Genomic DNA, 12,636 nt, shown 5'->3' with positions numbered 1-12,636 from the left:
ATCACTTACCCACACCACTGATTCACTCACTGAATCATCCATTCACACACACTCATGCATGCCGTCAATCACCCGTACACCACTCATCCACTCAATCACTCACTATACAGACACTTATGAACTTAGCCAATCACACATCTTCCACTCATGCACTCACTCAATCACTCATACACACGCATACACTTAGTCAATCGCACACACACACAACTCATGCACTCACTCACTCATACATAAATACACTGATGCACTCGATCAATCAGCCATACAATACTGATGCACTCACTCACTCATCCATACATGTATTCATGCACTCTGTCAATCACCCATACACCACACATGCACTCACTCACTCGCCCATACATGCACTCAGGCAATCACCCATACACCACTGGTACACTTAGGCCCATATTTATGAAAAGTTTGCGCCGATTTAGCATAATTTTTCATGCTAAAAGTGACAACTTAATTCCAGAGTTATATTTTGACACTAGACCCGTCTAGAGTCAAAATATTGGAGTTAGCGTCTTTAGCATTTTTAGGAATGAGCGAACCCACCTCGCATCAATGAGATGCAAGGTAGGTTTTACCGTCCTAAAAACAACGCTAACACCCTAGCGCCATATTTATCTCCCAAAGCAGAAACAATGCACACCGAGGAAGCGGACCCAGAAAAAGCTGCAAATGCCCATTTGCGTGAAAATGTTATGCCTGGGTCAGGCCAGGCGTTAAAGGGCTGGGAGGCAGTTTTACATGGGGAATCACCATGGAATGGGAATGAAGATGCCCACCCCAACCCCCCGCAACACCACCACTTACTCCGCAGGGACATTACAGAAGGAGGGAGCCTACCCCAAGTAAGTTGGAGGTAAGTATTTTTTTTTTGTAGTACTACTTGGGACCCCATACATGGGGCCCCCTGGCAAAGGGTATTTGGGCATGCCCTGGAGACACTGTTCCTCTGGGGTGGGCAATGGGGTGGTAGTTATGACTCTTGTCTGTCCCTAGACAGGAGTCATTTTTTGGGTGCTACTGCATCGAAGAATGATGCTAGGCTGATTTACGGCACTATTTATTCTGCAAACCAGTCTAGCTTCATTTTTCCCCACTAAGGCCATTTTCCCGTACGCCATTTTGGCCCGGGAACCGTCATTTTCTTTGACGCTAGCCAGTCCTTAGTACCATTGCGCGTTTTTCTATAAAAAATGGTGCAAGGATGATGTTGGGGACTGGTGTTGGCTTGAGCTAAAATAAATGGCGCATAACTATGTATGCCATTTTCCAAAAATATGGGCCTTACTCACCCACTCACAAATGCACTCATCCACTCACTCAATCACCCATTCAAGTGCACATTCAATCACCCATACAATACTCATCTATTCATTCAATCACACATACACCACCATGCACTCACTAAGCCAGGCATACATGCGCTCAGGCACTCAGTCAATCATCTATACATACACTCATGCACTCACTCAATCAATCACCCATATACCACTCATGCACTCACTCACTCACTCATATATAAACTGATGCAATCACCCATACACCCATCAAACACTCATTCACACACCCATACATACATTCATGCACTCAACTATACACCACTCATGCACTCAGTCAGTTATCCATACACCACTAATATAAACACTCTTTCACACACACATCATTCTATTTATGTTTTTTAAACTTTAGAAGGTGGTTCTGAAAAGATCATTTTTACTTTCTTTTATGTGGAACTATCTTTTTAATTTTGTAAAACTGTATATTCTTTTGGTATTGTCAACAAAACAAAATTGCAACAAAGTAAAAAAAATTGCAACAAGCAACATTAAAGTAGGTAAAATGAATACGAAAAAAAAAAAAAACATTTGTGTTAGCCTGCAGCTTTAACAATGGGATCAAATGATTGCTCGCACTCTGTAAGAGTTGTATTACATTCTAAGCAATAGGTACCAAAACTTTGCAACTAGGGAGACAGTTTCTTGCTGTTGCCTTTGAAGATCGAGCGTTGCAGGAAGTTGGTTGTTAGAAATTCTGTAAAAAGGGGAACGAAGGACTACCCACCCCGTTCGAGGAATCCATTTCCGGTTCACGGCGGCAGCAGGGTGAGAGAGCCGCGAGGGAGCCGCACCCCAGGTAAAAGTGAGGGGCGAGCCGGGAAAGCGGCAGCACAGTAAGAACCACAGACCCAGCAGGGGGGCCAGGCCAAGGGGGGCCTGGAGCACCACGGGACGTGGTTTGCTTTTGGTGTTGGTGCTGAAAACAGCGAGATCGCTCCACTGGCAGTGAAGGAGCAGGGAAGCAAGCAGACGGACGGGACGAACCGAACGGGACCAGGACCAGGAAAGTTATGGTAAAGAGGCAGAATAGGCAGAAGTGCCACTTGGGCTTCTCCTACTCTCCTGTGCTCCTGTTCTCCCGCTTCCCAGTACCCCCCACCCTCTGCACCCCAGCGGTCCTCATATCTCTTTGGCACTACCTGACCTGCAGGCTGGAGGCTGTAGAAAGCCATCCCTCCGCCTCTTTTTTGGCGCCCGAGCTCCTGACCCCTGAGGGTCTGAGTAATAAAATAAATACTGTACAGCGTGTCTGCGCCACAGATTGCAAGACTGCCAAGATTGCGTTTATTCAGGCTGCCCCCCCCCCCCGAAGGACATAAAGACGTGGATTTCAAAGGTGGGAGGCCTAGTTATCCAACCAACTGGTAATCCAACCCAAATATTAAATGGTTAAAAATGTAAAAGACTACTGGGATCCTAGAGCTCCAGAGGGGTGGTTTCATATAAGATAGAACACACAGGAGTGTTCAACAGAGTCCGGTCAGCGTAAGCGGGCATGGATCCCCGGATCCCCGTGGTGCGGTTTGCTGACTCAACTTCAAACTCCCCTTAACAAACCCCTCTGTGACCTGAAACGTACTGTCTGGGATAGTACCAGAAAAGGACTACACGTGCTCGTGCTCCTCAACCCAGAGGTGTGGCGGCGTGTTTATTTTGGGCAGTGGAAGCGGCCATGGATCCCCGTGGTGCGGTTTGCTACCTCAATCACAGACACCCTTCAACAGACCTCCTCGTGACTTGAAACATATCTTGGCTGGGATAGTATCAGAAGAGGACTACACTTGCTTGCGCCGCTCAACCAAGAGGTGTGGCGGCGTGTTCATTCAACGGAAAAGGAAAAAGGAAGAAGCCTGTTTGGGCTTTAATAGGATCTAGGAGTTCATTTGGGCAGCATTTGAAGACGATCACACGTGTACCTGCCCCTCACCTCTGAGCTATCAGATAAGCAAGGAGGAATATATAAAGGAAATCTTCACAGACGGTGAAGATGAGATCAGGGAAGGAAAGGGCTTTCCAGCCACAATCCAAGAGAAACAAGAAGCAAATTAAACCCATACTTTCACCATTAACACCAAAATGGGAAGGGAAAATGAAGATAAAGTATCAACCCCTGATCTCCCCTATAACCTTTTTCTTCAGCAGGCTTCAAAAATCGGTAAGGGTTTACCATAAATCAGATTTTTTAAAGGCCCCTTTAGATGCCAATTTTTCGCTACCTTATGGCTCCGTGACCCTACCTCATCCAATCTCTCCCATAAAAAGTGAATGTAGCCTGCTATTTGAGCAAGATGATAAAAGTAGATTTAAGGAGGAAGGCCAGTTTGGAAAATCTACACTCGTAAAAAATAACAATCAAATTGAAGAAAGTCCTAAAGAAAATGTTTGGGACTCAATTAATCACCTAGAATTATTGACCCTCAGGTCGTCTTCACCTTCCCCTGCTACTTCCAATTTTCCATCCTTGGTAAATCAAATTAGCTTTCCCTATATAGGTACCCAACTTCCATTCGAGGTAAATGTGATTATCAAAAGGGCAAATGGCTCATCCTCAAGTGAACCTGTTGTGAGGCCACAGGAGCATGGCCAAGTGAGGAAATTGAATCATTCGTCAGAATTTAATCATATTTCTGAAAATCTCAATAATCCGGACTCATTAAACTTAAATCTTTCTTGCCAAAAAAAGCATTCGAGCCCCACTACGTGCATCTTTAACAACCCGTTTTACAAAGATACAGGAGTGTCCCTGCAAGAAGATAAAATTGCAGTCTTGGAAACACAAATGGATATCTCGGTCCCTAAATGCAGATCCCTAAATGCATCCTTTATATTAAATGAAAAAACAATTGAATCTGAAGGTAAGGATGAAAATAAGGAGAACTCACTACAAGCACGAAATACCAATATGCAACTGGATCAAACTGCGGTATGGGACATCTTCTTTAAAACCTCACAGCTAACACTGGACACTCTGTCCTATCAGTCCTCAAAAATGGATGTCCAGGTGGATATACTGAATGCCATGGCTAAATCAGTAGTGGGGATGGATCAGAAGTTGGCAAATCTAAACAACTTGATTAAGCAAGCTCAGAATCTTGCCGAAATACCAATAATAGAATGCACTTGCGAGGCGATAAATGATAAGTTAGCCACTCTCCCAGAAGCTTTAAACTTATTGATAACAAACCTCTAAATTTGAGAAAAGAGGAGAAAACTATAACAAAGGATCCCCCTCTTATCAGAGGGAGGCGGGGGAAACCAAAAACTCGGGGAACAGAGCGAATTGGTGTACATTGAAATCAAAGGACAAAGAGATAGAATCCCTTGAAGAATCTATATGTGATCAGGAAGGAGCATGTAAAGCAATTATAGGCTCCCTTGTCTCTTCAAAATCAGATGGGCCCCTGTTTCAATCAGTAAAGCCACCCACTAAAAGACAAAAGAAAAAGACAAGGAAAGCGAGAAATAAAAAAGGGGTGGCCTTAATGGGCCCCCCGGCTATAAAATTGAATCCCTCTTCAAGCCAGGTCATAAGAGATGATATGTCAATGTCCAAAGACCTCGTGACAAATGTAACGAGTACTTCAACGGCAGATACATTATTTCCATTATTTAACACTAGAGCGGGGGGCCAAATCATCAAAAACCAAAAGAAGAAAAATGAAATCGATCCACACTCCAATGAGGAGGATATAAAAAGTAATGACCAACGAATTATAGTAATACTAGATGATATAGGGAAATCAGAGCAGGAACCTCAAAATATCAAATTACATCAACGGGAGACACAAGCTGCAACAAGTCCTAGTCTTATAATAAATAGGAGGCCCTTTAAAGAAGAGGGTATGACAATTATGGTCGCAGATTCGGAATATGTAGGGTATCATAGGTCTCAAATCGGAGCTCATTCGACCCAACATCAAGCAAAAAAAGGAAGAATGTCAAGACCACCCCTGGAGGAAGAATATCTAAGTGGCTCAATAGCAAAACAAAAGGCTACAAAGTTAGAACGGTCTGGTAGGGAGCCACCGTCAGGGAGTCAGGTAATAGAACATCTAAGGGCCGCCGAACTAGATGAACAGGTGGATACTATAGGTTGTTCCAAATTCGCTCCGCCAAATGATTGTTTACATTTAATATTGGAACCACGATACCAATCTAGGGGATGATTTGACATCTTAAATAGAGGAAATATATTAAAACTATTTCAAGCTGTTCCTGCACTAAAAGATATCAAATCTACTGATATTGTCTCCATAGAGTTTTTACCAAGGTAAAATACAAATGAAAGAGGTCCAAACGAATTAACCCTGGTAACCTGGAGGTCATCACATTTAATAAAAAAAGTGGTTCAAGAAAAATGCACCTTTCTAAAATGTGGAATCAAACTCAGCTTACCCAAACAGGTAGGCTATCCTGACCCGCTAGGGGAACAGATTAAATTGCCTAAACAATTCAGTCCAAAAGAGTCAGATAAACCTTTCTCTGTTCCTAGATTGGCAAGTGGAAGAATGGAAGATTTCCCCCTAGGGTCTACCATATCCAATACACGCTTACCACAGCTAGATTTAGGTTGGATATCAGAAATAATCCACCTAGACCAACATCAGTGATTTATGAGTAGTAGGGCGCACAATAATTTGACAATTTTGCATAAAAACCCTCTCCAAGTTTGCTCTTGGAATATAAATGGGGTTAGATCAAATACCAAACAAAAGGATCTACTAAACCTGCTAAAGAAATTTCAAATTATTCTTCTCCAGGAGACCTGGGCTACCAACCCTTTTCCAATTGATGGATATATGGGATTATTTTCCCCGGCAATAAAGGAGAAAATGTATGGACATCCAAGGGGGTGATTAGCAATTTTTATCTCAGCAGGCTTAAACATATTAGTTACTCGATTATATGAGGAAAACATAGATTTCCTGCTAGTAAAGCTAGACGGGTGGAATAAGGAAGATTCCAGCCCACTCCTGTTAATTGATGTATATATCCATCCTGATGCTCGATCCAGAAAATATATAGCTTCCAAACTGATAGATACAATTTTAACTGCCCATCTGGATTTAGGATCTCTGGAACTCTTAATAGCAGGGGTCTTCAATCTAAAATTATTAAACCCCTTTGAAAGGGATACACAAACTATCCTGTGAGATCAATTATGGGCAGTACCACAACAGTCCCTGGGGGTAATGGAGATAGAAAAAAACAGGACAGTAGCACTCTCCTTAGTAAAAGATCTTGAGGCTCTTGGGCTTAGACTTTTAAATGGAACATATCCGCAACATACTCCCCCGGCACCTACTTGCTACGTCACTGTAAACCAAGCGACAATTGACTATACTGTGGCCTCCTTATTTTTGTTTACACTTATTACTAAATTTTATATTGTAAAATCAGACATGAGTGACCATGGTCAACAATGCCTGGAGATAGAATGTGCTCCCCCTAACTTTAACCCTGCACTAACTACACCCAGTGATATTAATACAATAAATTACAAAACAATTCGATGGACTGAAAAGTTAAAAGAATCCATTGGTGAATGGGCAATGGCGATAATCGACCAATTCCATATGGACATAACCGGGAACCCAATAGTGATCTGGTCATCCTTTCTAGACAAATTTGCGGCTGCTCTTCTCGCAGATCAACCACAAAAGAGGTATCAGAACCAGGGGCGAGGTGCGAAGACAAAAAGGAATATACATTTTTCAGCACACATGATTAAATTAAGAAAAGAATGAAACAGAGCTTTAAGATCACATAAAAAGAATCCAACAAACTTTTATTTAAAAGCTGACCTAAAACAAAAATCTAAAAACATATATTGGAAACAAATATGGGAATACAAGCATCAGGAAAACCATGATATTTGGGCAAAGGCCCTATTCTTAAGTAAAAAATCAAATACACAAGGTTTTTGGAAAATGGTGAACGCCCTGAATAGAGCCCCAATGACTCTGACCAGCTCTAATATTTCGGAAGGCGTCTTGTTTGGTTACCTAAATCAACATTTTGGTGAACAAAAGAGAGCCAGCAAAAATCTAGAAGAGGAAGAAAACAAATTAAGCCTAAGACTAAAATTGAAATCCCTCACACACCAAAATGAAACCAAAGAAATAATATTAAAAATGGCCGAAATTATGAGCTTAATAAACAATAGCAGAACTGGGGGTGCTCCTGGTCCAAATGGGATCCCAAATGCCTTGTTTAAACTGAATCCTGCCTTTTGGGGTGAAAGACTGTCTTTGACCCTCAACCATTGTATGGCGCCAGGAAGCATTCCAAAATCTTGGAGGGGGGCGATAATTCACCCAATATACAAAGGCGGTAAGAAATCACAAACTGAGAGTTATTGATTAATTACCTTAATGGATGTAGAAGCCAAATATTATGCAGGGATTTTACTGGAACACCTTCGCAGGTGGGCAGTCGAAAATAGCATCATTCCCTCTAATCAGACAGGCTCAGTTAAGAGCCTGGGTACTGCCGCAAATATCTTGAGTCTATCTTTGATTATTGATAAGCACAAACAAAAAAATCAACCCTTGTATCTGTGTTTTGTGGATTTTAAATCGACCTTTGACCTGGTACAGCGACCTCTCCTATGGGAGAAATTAGTCTCCTGGGGGATTCCCAGAGAATCTGTTAAAGGCAATTGAACAGCTATAAACAGATATATGGGTAAGAATTAAGATAGGGGATGGATCTTTCCTTTCAAGGGAAATCAAAACAAAACAAGGACTGAAAGGGCTGTGTGCTTGCACCATATCCTTTTAATCTCTTTTTATCAGACCTGACTGCCAAACTAAATAAGGTAAATGCGCACCCCCCAAGGATTGGTGATATGACTATTTCAAATTTGCTATATGCAGACGACGTAGTACTCCTGAGTCAAACTAAAGTAGGGCTACGGTGGCTCATTATAAAGATATCCGAGTATGCAGAGCAAAAGGGATTAGAAATAAATCAGAAGAAAAACAAAGTAATGGAAATCAGCAAAAAAACTTTGAAAGTAAAAAAATTATATACACCAAGAGGTGCTTTGGAACAAATTGACCAGTATAGATATCTTGGTGTACTTTTTGCTGAACGGGGTTCCTTTCTTCCCCAGAAACAGGAACTATACAGAAAAGGAAATGTTTTACTGTTTGCTTTCCGCTCCTTAAAAAAACTGCTCACCGGCCCCAGTTATCGGCCTATGCTTCAAGTCATTGCAGACAAATTAATTCCAACTTTAGGCCACGGAAGCAAAGCCCTATGTGGTCAAGATGCTATTATCCTAAATAAAATCACTGGAAGATTTTTAGGTCCCTATTCCAGCTTCCGGGGTATACCTCCCAAGCACAAATCAGGCTGAAATTTGGTTATTTAAACCAATGTATAGATAGGAAAGTCAGTTACATTAAAGTCTGGAAGCACTTACAGCTAGCAAAGGAAAAACAGCTTTGCCGAGCACATTGGAAGGAGATTAGTTCAAGCTCTAAAGCTAAATCTCGACAGTACTTACCAAGCATTAACAGACTTGTGGAATTATGGGACTCAAATCTTTCCTACTTTGTTTTCAAAAAAATCCTAAACCGAATAAGAAAAAGATCAGTGATCATGGACAAGAGTTTATTGGCCTCCAGATCACATTCCTGGATGATAATAAACAAATATAAACTCCTGAAATGTCAGCCTTACTTGGAAGCTGGGTGGACAAAGTCAGACAAGGATCATTTCATCACATACCGATTTGGCATCATTCCTGGTGGTGCCCATCTAGTACCGTGGGAACGCCCAGCAACAATCCCTCAGTGCAGGCTGTGCGGCCGGGGTCGGGAAGATATAATCCATTTGATCTGTATTTGTTATTGCCTATGAAATGAACGCAAATCCTTTTTGAAGGCAGTATTTCAATCAGAGGGGGATACAGACTTGCAGCCAAGCGGTGATTGCCTGTTTTAAACCCTCTGACGTTACTTTGAATGCCAAATTTACCAAGTATTTACGTTTAATATCATAACATTTTAAAATAGGATCTTAAATAGCACAAATATATTACTTTTAGGCCCAATTAAGTAAAATAGTAAAAATATATTCCTCATTGTTTTTTAGAGCCAAACCCATATGGGTATGGATAATTTGCACTAACCTCGGAATCTAAGGCATTTATTGGAACATTTCTTAAATAATATTTTATTTATGTATATATTAGATTTTATAGTTGTTATTCTGGATTGTCTATTGTATGTGATGTATCAGTAACTATGCATTGAATACATAAGCTTGAGCTTGAACTGGGGAGCTAATTGGAGACGTCACTACTGGACTTCAGTTGGATATATCTCTTCTGGGGCAGGTGGTGTAGTTCCAGAAGTGAAGATCCCTCTTGTTCTCTCTGCATCCATGCTCTTCTGAAGCTGTTAGAGTGGTATGTTTTTGAATGATACAACATTGAAGTTGTACCACATGAGTATTTTCTGCTAGTACCTCTTGATAGGGTCTTCCCACAGAGGGTGCACGAGGCCAATATGGCAACTGTTTTTGACTCACCAGACGGTATTGAAAAAAAAGTCCCAGGCAGTGCTCTGCCTTTTTGGTGTTGGTTCATCATCTTAATTTTCCTCTTTATCTACTTTTTTTCCTGGTTTCATGGATGTTATACTCATCATCATCAAAAGTACTTTATTCGATTGGATTTGACAATCATAAAAGCGATTATACATACAAAAAACAGTATTAAGAAACAAGCAAGTGCAAAATAGATATGAATATGAATATGACCAAGTAAGATGGATAGAAATAGTAAAAAATCGATAAAACAATTTAGTTAAAACAGGAAAAATGCTCTTTGATAAAATACTTATAAAACTTAAAAGACCTCACTCATTTGCCTTATAGTGTAGTCTGGCCTTAATCACTGCACACAGGTATGAGGCTAATCCATTACAGACCATAATTGATGGGAGGGACAAGAGGTACAGAAAAGCTGGTTGACATTGTTTAAAAATATATAGGTTTTAAAAGTGGTATCACAAACGTTTTCCTCGGGGCTGAGTAAAGTTTAAAGAAGAAAAGTGTGTGCATTGTGTTTTGATCAGAAACTGTGTCACAAGGACATTTTTTCCAAAACTAAGGACCAATTATTAGCCAGAGGAAAGCTGACAAGGCGATGGAAAATCTCTAATCTTAAGCGTGTAAGGACAAACCGATGTCTTGGCTTCAGTACTTTACTTAGGTAAGGTTCCATGCCGTCTGTTTGTTGTAGCATACGATTTCTCCTAACGCTATGTTTGTTTACCTCTATATCTCATCTCAAATCAGCCAGGTGAGTGAGACAGATGTTTTTCAAATCTTTCCTAGAGATTGTTTTCATTTTGTCTGGGGTGAAATACAACTCAGGATGGCCCAACTCCACAAGAAAATTATTTTGTAGTTTACCCATGAGATTTTAAGCGAATGAGTTAGTGATAAAGCATCTTCTATATTGGCCCTGTTCAGCCTGGCGGGATCAGAGGTCCATACTTTATGCCAGAGTAAAATTGGTTGGACACGAATAAAATCTGTGAGCTATGTTACTCCCATTTCTGAGTGGCATACTGATGTTGAGGTAGATTTCGAGACACTTAAAATTGTCTTTAAAAGAGCATTTTCAACTAACTGTAAAGTATTACAGTCCCAGTGTCCAAAAGTCCTGCCCCGTACAGTGCGACCGAAACGCATTTCGCATTGTACAGTGACATCATATCCTTAGGGGTCACTCTCCCAACCTTTTTAGAATTTTTTTTATGGCCATGATGGTTTTTGTGAATAACAGTTTCCTCACTTTTATGGCTTGTGCCCATGTACCTTTATTGCCAAACGTAATACCTAGATACGAAAATGTTCCTATGTCAACTAGTTTCGCGCATTTTAACATGATCTGACATTTCTTTATGGAACTTCTGCTACATGTCATTGAAAAGGTTTTAGAGTAATTAATTCTGAGGCCCAGGGCGTCCATACAATTATCAAAAGTTGTTATTAACCGTTGCAAGGCTACTGGAGTACGGGCCATCAGAACTACATCATCCGCATACAGAGTGCTGGGATCTTTCGAGGACCTACTTGTGGGAGATTGCTGCAGGCATCAGATAGGTCCCCCTCTAATTTGTTGATATATAGGGCAAACAATAAGGGAGCTAGCACACAGCCTTGACGTACCCCTTGTTCAATAGAGAACGAAGAAGTACATTCCCCCTGGAGCCCATAGCGGACCCTGGCATTGGCTCCGTCATACAATTCCCTAATGAAATGTACTATGGCAGTGTCAACCCCCATATCCAATACGATGGACCACAATTTAGAATGCACCACGCAGTCAAATGGAGAGGTCAAATCGACGAACACAAGGTATAGGGCTCCGGCCTTGGCCCTTGTGTATTTACCAAGTATGATATTTAGGTTAAGAGCTTGCTCCGTCGTCCCTATCCCAGCCCTAAACCCATATTGCAAGTCCGAGAGGATGTGGTTGTCCTCTGTCCAATCTTGCAGTCAATTTAAAACAATTCGTTCCGAAATCTTTGCAAGTGTATCGAGCAGGGAGATTGGGCGATAGCATGCAGGATTTTGACGATCTCCATTTTTGAAGATTGGAATAATTATAGACTCGGCCCAGGTCGAGATGAAAGCTGTAGAACAACAGGCGCGTAACACCTGTGTCAATAGTGGGCCCCAGAGTGACACATTGGTTTTATAAATATCAACTGGGACTCCATCTGGGCCTGGGGCTTTCCCGCTTTTGCTGGCGTTCATAGCGTCAATAGCCTCATTTAAGCTGAATGGTGGAGAAATGGGATAAGAGTCTAATCTAGGGAGATTTGGTTCCAGAGCCAGATTTTCTGAGGAGTATATAACGGAGAAGAAAGCAACCCAATCCTCTTCCGTGATGGCAATTTCAATTGTTGGTAGCTTTCCATCACATAGGAGGGGGGAATTCACGATTTTCCAGAACTTAGCATTGTCGTTCTGGAGGCTTGCGTCGTGGAGGGATTGCCATACCTCGTTTTTTAAGTTCTGTTTCCTTTTCTTTATAGCATTTTTATACTCCTTCCTCCTAAGACTTAATTCATGTTTATCTGGGTTTTGTGATTGTAAGTAATGTTTTAAATTCTTAAGAGCTTGTGTGCATTCAGCATCGAACCAACCTTTATCTACCTGTGGTCTCAGTTTGCTAAAACTTACTTTAAGGGACTGTTTTATTCCCGTTTTGATTATGGTGAAGGCTTTAATACAATCTTGCGGACTGGTGTTGTCTGAGAGA

The sequence above is a fragment of the Pleurodeles waltl genome, chromosome 5, assembly GCF_031143425.1.
Source record: "Pleurodeles waltl isolate 20211129_DDA chromosome 5, aPleWal1.hap1.20221129, whole genome shotgun sequence".
NCBI lineage: Eukaryota > Metazoa > Chordata > Amphibia > Caudata > Salamandridae > Pleurodeles > Pleurodeles waltl.
The sequence above is the reverse complement of the archived record's forward strand: the minus strand, read 5'-3'. Positions refer to the sequence as shown.